This window comes from Macaca mulatta, chromosome 4, assembly GCF_049350105.2.
Source record: "Macaca mulatta isolate MMU2019108-1 chromosome 4, T2T-MMU8v2.0, whole genome shotgun sequence".
In the NCBI taxonomy this organism is placed as follows: Eukaryota; Metazoa; Chordata; class Mammalia; order Primates; family Cercopithecidae; genus Macaca; species Macaca mulatta.
The window spans coordinates 116,202,939-116,215,883 of record NC_133409.1 but is presented as its reverse complement, the minus strand read 5'-3'; the positions used below and the strand labels follow the sequence as shown (position 1 = coordinate 116,215,883).

Here is a 12,945-nt window from a genome sequence, read left to right as displayed (position 1 = left end):
GCACCCCACCATGGCAGTATTACTTTGTTTTTGCTTAAAAAATACACTTTATTGTTCAAAAGTTCATCCTAAATATTAATTATCTGATATCATTTTCATAGCAGGTTCTATAAAGAAGTATATTAGCTCTAATTTCATTATAGATTAAACATATGAATGCATAGCAGAATGTTCCATGTGTGTTATTCTTTTGAGAACTTTAGGAACTGCCTAAGTCTAGATAAATTACTGTAACGGGTTGAGAATATGTATGAATTGTTATTATTGTTAATACTTTTGAGAATTTGCCAAGAACTAAACACTTTACACTTATTATAAGCAATTTTTATAGTAATCCTGCATCGTAGGTATTTTTCATTCCCATCTTACAAACGAAAGATTGAGGGTGTGAAAAATATGATAATTTGCACAAGGTCACACATTTGGTAGCTTTAATTACCAACAGTCAGTCCATGACTGTCTAAATTGCTTATTCTAAACCCTGGATACACATTAGAATCACTTGAGGCACCTTAGCAATTCTAATACTTGGGCTTCACGAGAGACAGATTACATCAGAATCTTGGGGAATAGCACTAAGAGATCCATAGTTGTTAGAGCTCCCCAGGTGATACCAATGTGCAGCCAAGGTTGGGAAACACTAGCTTGACTTTAAAACCTACAATCTTTTTATCCCATGCTACCGCTAAATCAAAAATTGTTTTCATTCCACATTGAAATAGTTCTGTGATACCAACAAGACCATTGATCAAACATGACAAACAGAATAAATAAGTGTCTTCTTGACTGGAAAGCACTATCCTCTTCTGCCTTCAAAGTTATACAAGAAATATTTTCAAGGCCTAGAAATCTCAGCAACAGGGCTGCAAGATTTTGTTTGCTTTGCTTGTTGCAAGTTGAAAGCAATTTTATATTTGCATTATTATGATCCTTGGTTTTGAGTGACTATATATGGTGCTTGCAAGCTGGGAAGGGATATCTAAACACACCCGAGGGCACAAACCTACTGAAAAAGGATTTCCTCTACACATAAATAACATAGTGTAAATCAGTTTCTGTCTTAGAGTTTACAACATGATTTTTACTCTTTGCTTATTTATTTAAATTGACAGATAAAATTGTATGTATTTATCATGTACAAAATGATGTTTTGAAATATATATATATTGTAGAATGGTTACATCTAGCCAATTAATGTAGGCATTACCTCACATAGTTATCATTTCTATGGTGAGAACATTTAACAGTTTCCTCTGGTCTCTCCAGACACCTAAGAGAAAATGCTTCCTTTTTTTGAACAACCACTGTCTTAGCATTTTGAAGTTTCTAAATTATTAGTAAAGCTTTCGTTGAATTCTTGGCCTTATTTAGCAAGTGACTTAATTATATTTCATTTTGAATAAAATTGTTATTTTTTTAAGCCTGGAGATAACAGTATATAATGAAGCATCTGCTGTGTACGATGTACAAATGTTTGAATTTCCAAAGCACACATTTCAAAAAATCAGATTTTCCTGTTATGTTTGAGAAACTTTCCAAGAGCTTCAAATTATGAACATGTTTTCCACTAGATACATATTTTTGACATCTGTGGAACAGATTTTTTATCTCTGCTGACATATATCTAGCACCTATTTTCTTTTTAATAGTGATGGTTTTATGAATATGAAATTATAAAAATTTAGCAAATAAGAGTTATTGTTTGAGATACTCACATTTAGAAATTGCTTTTATTGCTCCTTCATTCATCATTTTGTATCTTACATAACTTTATATTGACAGTTTCTTCTGTTTAGAGTTAGTCTTGTGACAGATATTTTAATTATGTAGAAAACCTGCTTCAAAATTTTCACAAATTGAAGGTTGTGTAAAGGGTTAAAGAGATGATGTTTCCTCATCATAACCTTGTGCCATACCTTGTAAGCAAGTACTGTAGCTTGTATTTAATGGTGAACCAAGAGTTTTCAAGAAAGAACTAAAGTCCATCATATCTCTTCTATTGATATTTTCTATAACATCCAAGGGAAAGAATGCATGGGCCAAGTACTTGGGTCTATGAGAGAGGTTTTTCAGCTGTCTACAAATGACACTGCTGTTGATGTAGCATGTCATAGCAGCTGTGGAAAAAGGAAGGTTAGGTGAAGTGATAATAACAAAAGGCTTCTGATTCAATTTTTATTGCCATCAAATTTTTCATTTAATTTTATGAAATGAACCTTGTCTTCACAATATCTATTGGTTTTAGTGATTCACTTCATTAATTGAGGTGCTTTATCCAAGTAACCTTAATTTGTACATGTGTTGATGGAGTTTATATAACCAAAAATATATTTGGAAATGGTGTATTTCTCTGTTTTAGTTGGTGGTGATTTGAACAACAAAGGCTCATGAGTTAATATAATTTTTGTTTATTTATTATAACATCTATTTATTTGTCATGCGCATACCTTTTGTTTCAAAAAGAATAACAGTACTGTTAAAGAATATGGACAATCATTAGAAAATTAATATTAGAAAATAAGAACCCTTTGGCCGGGCACGGTGGCTCAAGCCTGTAATCCCAGCACTTTGGGAGGCGGAGACGGGCGGATCACGAGGTCAGGAGATCGAGACCATCCTGGCTAACACGTTGAAACCCCGTTGAAAAATACAAAAAGCTAGCCGGGCGAGGTGGCGGGCGCCTGTAGTCCCAGCTACTCGGGAGGCTGAGGCAGGAGAACGGCGTAAACCCGGGAGGCGGAGCTTGCAGTGAGCTGAGATCCGGCCACTGCACTCCAGCCCGGGCGACAGAGCGAGACTCCGTCTCAAAAAAAAAAAAAAAAAAGAAAATAAGAACCCTTTAAAGCACAAGGCAACATGTTATAGTGGAAAGAGCACATGTGCTTCTTTATTTGCTGAGTATGTAACTTCAGACAAGTTCTTTAAACTCTCTGAGCTTCCCTTCCTCCTTTGTAAAATATTTCCCGTACAGCATTGCTGCAAAATTAACGTTTAAGCAGAGTAGGTGCTTATCAGTTAGTTTTCTCATCATGTTTTAAGATGCGGTCAAACATCTTCACATGTGCTTATTTTGCCAAATAAAAACTATTGTTTATCAAGCACTTACTGTGTGTAAAGTTATGTATTACCTTTATGCAAATCCCCATTTTAGCCGTTATTTCATCTTCATAATAATTTATTTTTAATCTACAAGAACTATGGTCTTCTGAATAATGTAAATATGCAGTTATTAGTGCAGCCTTTAAAGAACTGCCTTTGAAATCACTGTGGTCATCACCAAAATTTCTTTCCATAGGATAGTTAATGAGTAAGGAGTTACTGGTGTGTCCAGAACTATATTGTAAATGCCTTGTACATATTTTATTCCATGTGAATAGCAAGATATATGTATTCTTAATTTATTTATTACAGGCAAATCAGGATGTGAATTGATGAAATTAAACAATTCAAATAATAATTGCTTTATATGTAGGAATTAGTTTAGTTTGTCTTAGATTGTTGAAATGTTACTATAATTGCAAATGATTCTTGATTTCTTCATAAATACTGTAATTGAAGTGTGCAGATATTGACACTCTTTAAGAGTTTCTAAATAGTATACTAAAGTGCTTCACTTCAGTATTCTGTTTGTCATTTTTCTAGCAAAAGCACAATTCTCTACATTTTATTCCATTCATGTTTTTTATATAATCTGTCATAGCAAACATGTTCTCTTTTGCTTTTTGAAATACTTACAAGATAGGTATCTAATATTGCTTATTTTTAAGATGCTAACACCTTTAACTCATTTATTTGAATGTTGGAAATAAGGTAAATATATTATTATGTATATTTTTCAAAAATTCTTGAAACCCTGCCAAACAAAAAGCAGTAAATAGTTATATTTCATACTCTAAGAAACTCATCACTGTAATAATAAAATAATATTTTTAAAGGGAAATAAAAGAATAACATTTGAAAATTTTAGTAAACAGACTACTCAGATATATCTGATGAAAAATCGGAAACATAGACAAGTAATATTAGAAAAGGAAAAATGTATTTCTTAAAAGGTACAAGAGAACATTACACACAATCATATATTGACAAATTGAAAAATATAAGTGAAGTGGATAATTTCCTAAGAAAACACAAATTTTCAAAATTAATTTAAGAAGTGAATAGCCTGATGAGGACTTTAATTACAGAATTCTTGGTATTGTAGAATTTTAGATCTAGGAAAGCCTTTCACAACTGTATGATAAAACTCTCATAATTTGTAAGTGAGAATGTTGAGGTCCAAAGTTTTTGTGGTCTACTGAAAACATCCTATTAGCTTTGGAAATTAGAAGGTCGTGGGTGATCCCTGTGGGATGAAAGTTTAGGGGATATACTAGATGGCAAGAAGAAAAGAGGAGAGCAGGTAATAAAGCAGTTGAAGTGTAGCTTAATCTTTCAGGAAGTTTGACCACAATTGGAAAGAGAGAGAGAACAAACCAATGAGAACCAGTGAAAACCAGAATAATGGACAGTTGGTTGGTTAGTTGAGCAAAGAAACTTCAACAGATTTGCAGGCTAAGAGATCGAGTACATAAGATAACTAAAGGAAGATAATGTAGAGATGACTAAATATGGAATCAAGAGTAGTTACTATTTTTTGATATTAGATGTGAGAATAGTGGTTATCTTTGTGAGGCTTTGGGACTGGAAGGATGGAGATGCTCTAATTTTTATCTTGATTACAGTTACATAGGTGTATGTATTTATACAAATGAATCAAGTTTTATTATAATATTTATTGTGGATTAAAACACATATTTGTTTATAAAAATTATTACTCTCTATGCATTAGAAGATAATGTCAGTTTAAAAATTTAGCCCACCAAATAGTAGTTACTATGTATCAAATCTTTACAACAATCCTATGAGGTAGGTGCTATTATTATTCTCACTTTATAGTTGAGGAAGGGAGTCACAGATTTTAAATAACAGCCTGTAAATGAAGTATTATGTGAACCCAGGGTATGACACTGCGTGATTCTATTACACTATCTCCTGAAAGGGGAGGGGCCTGCATTGGAGAAGAAGGCAGTTGGTGGAATTAGGGAGAAATTTCAAGGTAGTTGGACTAGTGAAGATGAAGATATCAATAATATAGATGGTCTGTACCTCACCAATGATGTAGAAGACAAGCCAGTTTGATGTAAGACAGTAAGGAGGAATGTTGGGGCTTGAGAAGGATGAAAAAGACTGTGAGGATTAGACTCTGGAATGAGCACAAAATATTTTCAAAAGGCAGTATAAGGTAGTCAAGAAAGTCTCAAGTTCTGGGATCAGAGACAAGATTTTAACCCCTGCTTCCCACTCTTAACCAAGGGACATTGGCCAAGTTGCTTAGTCTCTCCAATGCCTCACAAGTAAAATGGGGCTGGTGATCATCTGACCACATTTTATTTTGTTTTATATCACTAGGAAGTCCCTTTATCCCACTTTCTTCTTTTTAAATTTTGTGTACTATTTTTTGCATTTAATTTTTTCCATGATTTAGAATTGCCTTGTCAAACAAAAATTTTTTAAAAATTAGGATTTGAAGGTAATTACATTGAATAAATTTATTGACTTGAGGGAGATTGACATTTGTATAATATTGTCTCTTAACTCATGTATATAATATAGTTTTCATTTATTCATGTCTTCTTTTGTCTTTAATTAAATGTTATAATTTTCTACACAAAATTCATGCATATTTTAGTAAAATTCATTCTAAGGTACTTTATAGTTTTTGTTTTTATTATTAATAGAACCTTCGAATTTATCTGATAATTGTCCCTTAACAATTTTGTTCTACATGTGCAATTTCTGTCTCGGCCTTTGAAGGACTTACATTTTTTTGAAATTTTTATTTTGCTCTTACCCTATTGTCTCTGCTCACCCCTTTGTCCTTTGTTTGCTGGACTTTTCTCTTTTTTCATGTTGGAGGATTCTCAAATTGTCTCATTATTCTTGGCTGTTTATTCATATATATAAGCAAGGCCCTAAAAAGCGATGCATAGCTCTGTGTGGGTGAGTGGGCTTTTGAAAGGTGGGCTTCACAGTATGTACATCAAAGATGAACCAGTGTATGAGAGTTTTTTTCGCTTTGAGGGAGAATATTAATCTCTGACATTCTGAAAGTAGAGGGGAAGGAGAAAGGAGAGGAGGAGGGTCCTATGGTTTAATACATACATTTGTTCCTGCTTATACACCTACCCACTAGTGAGATTGGTATCTGACTTCAGAAACCAACCCATTCAATTTCTCCAGAAACTAATCTTCCTTGTGACAGTGCTGAGCTGTGTTGACTAGAGAAGGAAACACAAAGTTTCAACTATTCTCTAGGTAGATGTTTCAACCAACCATTCTTTTTCAACCCCATATAAAACTGTGTCATCTTTCTGTTTCTGGTCCCCACATTCAGAAAGTCCACAGAGTGAATAAGCTTTATTACAAACAACATTTCTATTACCCACCCACTGCCCCACCACCCTATAAGCAGGTAGTGTATAACTTTCTCTACCACTCTTTGTCATTTAAAGCTTGTTTCCTCAGAATCTTCTGAATTTGTCAACACCTTGAGTTCATGGTGTCCACTGCCTATAATTTTTTCTTTGTGACTTAATAACTTGGTTATTTTAGTGTAGTTTGGGAAGTAGAAGAAAGACAAATCGGTAATATTTTATTAAAAATTTTGGACTACATTTTCCGAATAACATTGTTGCTAATATAGAAAAATTAGATTTGTATATTGATCTCAGTGTATAGGAAATAAAATTCTTATGTGTTGATCTTGCATCCAACCACCCCATTGATTCTTTTTACTATTTCAAATAGTTTAAAAATTGATTATTTTTGGATATTCTAATAAGGAGATATATTATCTGCAGTGACAACAATGTGTATCTTTATTATTGTTTTTTCTTGTATTGTTTTGGTGAGAAACTCTTGTGCAACTTAGAATAATAAAAGTGATGGTAGACATCCTACTTTTATTCATAACTGATGGACATTAATCTAGTATTTTACTATTACACATGATTTTCACTACGAGGTTTCAAAAGATGATCTTTATTAACTAAGACTGTTCACTTCAATATATAATTTCCAAATAACATTTTTTAAAATTATTATTTGGGTTCTGAATTATATCAAATGCTTTCACGTTTATTAATATGACCATATGATTTCTCTTCTTTAATATGTTAATGTAATAAATTATGGGGAGGTCATTTTTGATGTTGAATCACCCTGCATTATCGGAACCACTCTGATTTGATACTGATTTATTATCCTTTTACTGTTTTTCTAGATATAATCTTTTATTTAGTAATTTCATATTTATGCTTGTAAGTGGAAGTGGCTTACAGCTTTCTTGCTCATTTCAGTATCGATGTCATGCTAGCCTCCTTATAAAATGAGTTGGATACTTCTAATCTTTCTCTTTGACCTGGAAATGGTAATGTGAATTTGGATGTTTCTTACGCTTGTTAGAATTTGCCTGTTGGTGTATGGAAAATGATACTGAAATGTTTCTGAATTTCTACTTTTTTTGAAGGACTACTTCTTCCATTATGACTCCATTTTATCTCTTATTAGTTTTATCTCTCATAATTTATGTTTTACTAGAAAAATGTCCATTTTATGTAGCTTGTCAAGGATATATATATATAATCTCATATATATATAACCAAATATATATATAACCGTTTTAATTCCTAATCTTATTTATCTTGCTTTTTCTCTCACCATTAAATATCATCACAATGGCCAAGGTTTTGCTGCTTTATTGGTCTTTTAGAGTCAGCTTTGTCTTTATAGATGAATTTTACTGTTTTTTAAATTTTCTGTTTTGTTAATTTCCGATTTTATCTTTTTAAAATCTATTCCTCTGATTTCTTTAAGTAGCCCATTAATTTTCATCTTTCTCTTGTCTTCTATTTAAGGCTATAAATATTCTATTATCATAGCAAAATTTCACAAGTTTTCATATATATGCTGCTGTAATTGTGATTCAGTTATAAATAGTTTATAATTTAGAGTATTGGTTTCTCTTTAATTATTCAAAAGCTTTTTCCTCCAAAAGGTACAGAATTTTAATTATGATTTCTGATTTTATTAAATTGTGGTCTGTGAAAATGTCCTGTATATTATAAACTTTCTTGAATTTATTTTGTTTCACTTTCTATCCTAAGAGGTTCCATTTGTATATTAGAAATCTAGATATGCTCTGTTTTTTATGTATAATATTACAAAGAAAGAATATTAACCACTTGTGTTTATTGCATTATAATCATCAATTTTTTTTTCTCCACTTTTGGTTAGTTTCTGAGAGCTGTATGTTAAGTCTATCATTATAATTTTAGTTTGACAGTTCATCCTTGCAGTTTTCTCAGTTTTTGCTTCATACACTTTGAGAAATTATTATTGTTCTCATAACGATGTGTTCCTTCTGTGTCTTCTTTGTGCCTTGCTCATTTTGTTAGTATGAAAAGTCCCTCTTCATCTCTTTCATTTTTCTCCCAATATTAATATTGTGACAGCTCGTTTTAACATGTTAGTATTTGCATAAGCTAGCTCTTTTCATCTCTTTGTTCTCTATCTTCCTGTGTCAGTCTTTGGGTTTGAAGTATGTCACATAATTACATTACTGGAATTAGATTTTGTCATCCAATATGAAAGTTTCTAACTTTTAACCAGTAAATATAAAGTATTACCATTTGTTGTGATTTTTGATGTTTGGAATTATGTTCATTTTCTTACTGTTTTTTTTTCTATTTCTCATGTTTTCTAGTTTGTTGTGCTCTTGCTCACCTTTAATTGAACAGATAGATTTTTCATAGTTCAATTTTTTCTATTTTACAAATGTATTGTTATTATTTTTTGTGGTAACTGAAACATTGTTAACATAAATGTTCAAGTGAATTTTTCTATAATCTAGAATTAATCAGTATCTCATCCCTGAGAACAACAAAAAAGAGGTTTAGAATACTTTTATTTTCCTCTGTTCCCTTGCAACTCTCATCTTGGAACCCTTTCTGATATTATTTTCAATTTTATATCCACATGGCTATATTTTTAAAATTATATAAATTTATGTAAAATAAACATTTTAGACTTATTCTCTTCTTTTTTAAAGTATTTATTTATTTATTTATTTTTAACTATTATTTTAAGTTCCGGGGGTACACGTGCAGGTTTGTTACACATGGAGACTTACTACTTTCTTTGCTGTCCATCGCTTCTTTTATTTCATTCCCTCCTCCTGGACTTCTTATTGTTAGTGGTTTATATTGTCTAGCAATTCTTTCAAAGAGGATCTTGAGGTAATTAACTTCAAAGTTTCTTCCAATTTAAAAAATATCTTTCTTTATGCTTCTCTCTTGAACAGTGGCTTGGCTGGGTGTAGAATTCTGTCTTCAAAGTTATTTTCTCTTAGAATGTTGAGAATCTCATTCTACTGCCTTCTTGTACCCTGGGTTGCTTGCAAAGAATCTGACGTCAATCTGATTCTGATTTCTTCATGAGTATGTTTCTTTTTACTCTGATAGCTGTTAAGATTTATCTCTTTATTCTCTATTTTCACAGATTTCATCAAAGTATATGTGCACGTGCACGTGTGTGTGTGTGTGTGTGTGTGTGTGAGATCTTTAGTCTCTCCTACAGTCAGGAGAATTTTTAAAGTTTTGAGAAAATTTTCTGCAATATTTCTTTAAATGCTACCTTTCCCCCGATTTTCCTGATTTCTGCCTTCTGGAAGTACTTCTAAACAGACTTCAGAACTTCTGTATCATCCGTGCATCATGACTTTTCTACTTCCCATATCTTCATTCCTGCTCCCAATACCTAGCTTTGGGCTGTGGTATCCATCGTCAATCTGTTCTTTATATACTTTTGCTTTGAAGGAATTTCTCACAGTCTCTTGTCCATCGCAGTTTACTCTTCTTATTTTTTCCAGTTATTTTAAGCAATCTCTTCTATTGTGTCTAGGAATTTGATGCAAAGGATGTACTTGAGAGTGTTAGGTGAAAACAGTGCTCAGTTTGACAATTTAAATCCGTTCTCAAGTTTTGAAATATTTGCCAATAACATTCATCAGCTGTGACACTGATGAGACCAGTTTGGGGTTTGACAAGGCAGGCAAATCAGAAGAATTGAATGATGAACTTGAGATGCTAATGAGTCTCACATTTCGAAAGGTGAACTGCGAGGCTTAGCCATAGTGGAAGTCAACACATGGAGACTTTTGAATAAAGAAAAACTGTAGGACCAAAGGTCACAATAGTGAGTCCAGTGATAGTGATAATTGAACAGTTGCCAAGATACAAACCTCTTTATGGAAAAGGAGATTCAGGGATTGAGGCTTGTAAGTGGAAAAAACCCTAGTACTGAGGGGATCTAAGGGATGGTTGATCACTGGGGGCTTACTGATGTGGCTTTGGGTTACGTAGGAGAAGAGATCAAACAATCCTGAGCCCTGAACAGTAAAAAGGCCTCTTTTATAGAAGCTGATGTGTCATTTGTGGAAAATAATAAAGTTCACTTGAAAATTGCTATTCATAAAAGTTGTATTGTAAAGACTATTTGCAATTTAGCCAATATAACATACCAGTAGAAAAATCAGTGTGTGTTTCCTTGTATGGAGTGTTTGATTTTCTTTTAAGTTCAGGGGTACATGTGGATGTTTGTTACACAGGTAAATGAGTGTCATGGGGTCTGGATGGACAGATTATTTACACTTAGGTATTAAGCCAATACTCATTACTTATTTTTCCTGATCTCCTTTCTGCCTCCCTCCATCCTTCGATAGGCCCCAGTGTTTGTTGTTCTCCTCTGTGTGTCCATGTGTTCTCATCATTTAGCTCCCACTATTAGTAAAAACATGCAGTATTTGGTTTTCTGTTCCTAAGTTTGCTAAGAATAATGGCCTCCAGCTCCATCCATGTTCCTGCAAAGGACATGATCTCATTCTTATTTATGGCTGCATAGTATTCCATGTTGTATATGTACCATATTTTCTTTATTCAGTCTATCATTGATGGGCATTTGGGTTTATTCAGTGTCTTTGCTATTATGAATATTGCTGCAATGAACATATACCGGAATGTGTCTTTATAACAGAAAAATTTATATTCTGTTGGGTATATACCCAGTAATGGAATTGCTGGGTCAAATGATATTTCTGTCTTTAGGTCTCTGAGGAATCACCACACTGTCTTCCACAATGGCTGAACTGATTTACAATGCCATCAACAGTATATAAACCTTCCTTTTTATCCACAACCTCAGCAGTATTTGTTACTTTTTGGCTTTTTATTAATAGCCATTCTGACTGATACGAGATGGTATCTCACTCACTATGGTTTTGATTTGCATTTCTCTTAGTGGTCAGTGATGTTGAGCATTTTTCATATGCTTGTTATCGGAGTGTTTGACTTTATACTAAATCTTCACATGATGAAGCAAAGTGTAGCTCCTTTTTTTTCTATTTTTCAAGATCATAGATTTTGCGATGCTCTTCATATATGGTTAGCTTTGCGACTTAAACCTCTTTGGTTCACATGTACACATTCCTTAAGTTGAGATAGCTTACCTCCGTACTCGGAGCAACTTAAGGTTAAATATTTTTCCAGCTATTGTAGAATACTATTGTCTGAAGAAATAGGCCTTATTTCTTTAGTTACAATACATTTCCCTGTAGTCTGTGGCCATATTGTTGTTCAAAGAGACGTGATTATTGAAATAAATGTCAGTGGCTCAAAATTACATGTGCTTCAATTTGTATTGGAATTAAAGTGAATATCAGGGGGTTGCAAAGTAATGAACACAATATACAGAAAGAAAATGTTAAAATCTCTGTCCTCAGACATTGAACACTTCATTATTTCTTATAAAATTTCAGTACACCAACACTTAGGGTCTAACATTGCAACGTATTTGCAGTTTGATATAACTCTTTATTGACAGTTTAAAAATAGAGATGGACTAGCTTTGCTAGCACATACAATTGAGTTGAAACAAACAGGTGGAGGAAAATGAAAGAGTAACTAGTGACTTAGAAAGGTTAACTAGTCCTTGAATAGCAAGTGGAAGAGTTATCTTTGGAATTCAAATGGATTGGCAACTATAGATTAAAAATAAGCGAACTGGTCAGCCTGAAGATATTTAAACTGTAAATTGGAAAAAATAAAAGTCTTAACGTGTCAAGAATAGGAGGAATTACAATTGGTTAAAGCTACTGCATTATACCTGAGACTAGAGTATAGGTATGAGGAAGTGTTCAAGAAATCCATGATTTTATCATCTTTATAAGCAGAAACAAGTGCTAAATAGATTTAAGTACTGCATGAAACAAGGCTTCACATGCTGAAAAAATTGTTTTGTTTTATTGCCACTTATAATAATGCTGGTAATAGTCATATTTGGTCGGGCACTTGCTGTATACCTAGCACAGTGCTACTCAGCTTCTTAACATTATCTCTGATCATTTACACAACCTGGTGGATAAACATGCTGAGATTCTTTTTACAGGATTAGAAGAACTGGCAAACTAAGTCAACATCTGGTGAAATTTAACAAAATTAACAAATCATATGAATAATTTGGGCCAAAAAATTCTTGTAAGATATTCTGCATTAGCAGTGGATGGTGGTAGTCATGAGAAGATATGGGTTATAGTTTTATTTCTTTGTAATTTTTTTTTACAATTTTTTAAGTTCTACTGTGTTCGTTTTGCCATTTTCCATTTTTAAAAACAGTAAGAATGAGAATGACTGACAAAGGAACAAATTAGTCCTGTTGCTGGTTCTGGTTTATAAAGACTTGCATGTCAACAAGATTTATAAAGAAATTATACCAACAGTGAAATAAGTAGCAACCTTTACCAAAATGAAGTTGCTGATCTTTTGCTGATGAGTCACAACTAATGATCAG

General features: G+C 32.8%; 1 protein-coding gene across 3 annotated transcripts in view; it reads left to right on the top strand.

Moving 5' to 3' along the window:
- Positions 1-12,945, top strand: part of ADGRB3 (adhesion G protein-coupled receptor B3) — a 738,657-nt gene that overhangs the window by 661,105 nt on the left and 64,607 nt on the right. The gene's annotated exons all lie outside the window — the stretch shown is intronic.